Source organism: Montipora foliosa, chromosome 7 (genome assembly GCF_036669935.1).
Source record: "Montipora foliosa isolate CH-2021 chromosome 7, ASM3666993v2, whole genome shotgun sequence".
In the NCBI taxonomy this organism is placed as follows: domain Eukaryota; kingdom Metazoa; phylum Cnidaria; class Anthozoa; order Scleractinia; family Acroporidae; genus Montipora; species Montipora foliosa.
Window position 1 is genome coordinate 3,493,332 of NC_090875.1, and position 2,600 is coordinate 3,495,931.

The following is a 2,600-nucleotide window of genomic DNA, read 5'->3' on the forward strand; positions in this document are numbered from 1 at the left end:
TCCCTGATTATTAATCGATAATAACTTCATAGTTCTATTTCTTCATTTGATGATGTAAGAATGATCTCCAATAAAAGCTCTGTTAAAATGGACTTCATTGCAAAGGCTGTTTACGTAAATGTGCGCGGGGCGGAAAAGAATAAATAATTCATTCGTTGTCACGCAACCTTTTCACCCCAAGCGCAGACGGCACGTATTATTATTTTGCTCCCTTTTCTGATAAAAGCATGAAACTTTGTAATAATCTCTGGAAGACAAAATTAATTCACCACTTCACAAAAGGTCAACAAAAAATAAGAAACCGAAATTTCAAAATAGATAAGGCGGCTATATAAAGATGTGCAAATATTCGACTGATTACTCTCTGTAGTCAGTACCGCTCTGGTCAAGTGAAAGACAGTTTGAAAGGAAACAACGCGGCGAACTAGCCATCAAAGCTTACTGAAAAACACATAGAAACAATTTTCGTCTGGACTGAATATCGATCGTTGATCGATTGTTATTTGAGAGTTTTATAATGTCCGTGAATCTGTTGCGTGATGCATATGCAGCTGCATGTTATATCAAGGTCGTGATGCAGTTTCGCTTAATATGTGTTCTCATTGAAACATTATATAAAAAAAACCCAATGCTCTAAGATTATTTTATTGTGTTTAGTTTTTGGGGCAGTAGAAGTATAATTTTGCTAGTGCAGCGATCGCGATCAAGCGCGTGTTCGTGTTATCTGATACAAGAAATTCGGAGAAACAAATCAATAACGCGGATTTCTTCTAGCCGATTAAACAAGCGCATCTTTTTTCGTTCCTGAAGATTTCTTTTCCAACTTTCCATTGAATGATAGTCAGTTGATCACACTTGTTCACTTTCCATCGCTAAAATTGCAGTCGCTTTGTGGCCGTAATTTACATACCAACTTGTAACACAATGCAAAGGTGCCAAACTTGAATAACAAAGGACAAACGCGTTGAAAAAAAACTAGTTCGCAAACGCGTTTTTTTTTTCTTCAAACGCGTTGGCTCTTCGTTCCCAACGCGTTGTCAACGCGTTTGATGGTTCGCTTATCTTTGAGCGGTACTGTACAAGTTAGTAACAGTGCAAGCATCGTTATGCTTATGCCTATGTCACTGTATAAACCATCCTCAAAGCTGTTGTCTGAAATAGTTCCTTGTACTCATTACTGCATTAACCAAAATGTTCTAATCTAAAGCATTAAATTTTTCTTTGTTGCAAGGAATTGAAGAGGCTGCTGCTGTGGTAATATTGCCCAGGCTTCTGAAAGAAGAAGGAGGAAGTCTCTCCAAAGATCTCCATGGTAATACAATTTTCACTTTTAATTCCCCTGTAGAATTTACATGTTCATGTTTTAGGAAAAAATCAAATTCAGGTAAAAAAATTTTAAACTAGGTTGAATCTTAATTTCTCTTGTCTCCTAATCCTAATACAATTATTATTCATTGTTTGTAATTAAAAAAATATTATTTTCAACTTACACATGCAGGTTTAAATTGTCTTATCCCATCCATGGGAGAGTTTAAGAGTTAATTATACCTTGTCTACAGATGATTGTCTTTGGGAAATACTGACCATGGAGCAAGCTTGTTTTCTACATTATTTATTGTCTGAACTGCCAAATGGCCAACTCGTGTGTACAGTTTATCATGCAGCCAGTACGTGCTCTTTTATTTCTCATTGGAACTGGTAGTTGACACAATGTAACCCCAAGATTAATGATTATGATTAAAATAAAAGTTCCTGCAACTTTACTGTCATTGGCAATTCAAGGTCTCAATACATTTTGTCTGTTTTTGCAGGAAGAGGATTCATTTTATAAAGCTATAGAAGAAAGTAGGTTCCCCAGAATAGTTGGCTCTGGGGAATTTTGGTGTCTCAATCAACTGTGTGTGGCTGTGGAAGGAGTTGAGGTCCTCACGTTAGGTGCAGGGACCTTGCTTGCGAATTCTCTGGGCCTCGTCATTGCATACTTTTTTGTTTTTATCATTTCATACCCAGCTAAGGCCAGTAATGTTTATCTTTTTTGTCAGACATTGTTAGAGAAACATCAGCCTGAGGCTGCTAAAAAGAGGGTGGCAGTCAACAAATTTATTTCGACTCTTTCGTATAACGGGTGTAAATGACCACCTTGATTTTCCTTTCATACCCTTACAACCGATAATTACTTTAAGTCTTCATAGCTGTTGACGGCCATTGGAAGCTGATCAACCATGAAGTTATTTTAAATTCTTAAGAGCCTACTTTTCAACAGATGTAATAATACATGTACAGGTCCATGTTTGTCATTTACACTATATTGTACTGAATTTAACTTAATGAAAACTGTATATAAATTTATTCAAGGTTTCAGTAAGGATTTATTACAAAGAGTTAATGTTTATTGAGAAATTTAGTGCAATTAAGGAGTAAATATTTTATATGTTGTAACCCTAACCCTAACCACTAAAAAAAAATTGGCTTGAAAGGGGGGGCCAGCCGGAAAAAAATGAAGGAAAAGGGGGGGCTGGACGAAAAAATTAGATTAAAAATAGGATAAGAGATTTTACAGATTGAGGAAAAAAAAAATGTTGTTATCAAGCGCATATTAA

The 2,600-nt window shown here is 35.9% G+C and overlaps 1 protein-coding gene across 1 annotated transcript in view; it reads left to right on the forward strand.

The window, feature by feature from the left end:
- Positions 1–690: 690 nt before the first annotated feature.
- The window catches only part of LOC138010731 (uncharacterized), a 35,701-nt gene continuing 33,791 nt past the window's right edge, over positions 691–2,600 (forward strand). The window contains exons 1-3 of the mRNA XM_068857702.1: positions 691–1,082; positions 1,232–1,312; positions 1,812–1,845. The gene's annotated coding sequence lies outside the window, so the exon portion shown is untranslated. The remainder of the gene's footprint in view (positions 1,083–1,231; positions 1,313–1,811; positions 1,846–2,600) is intronic.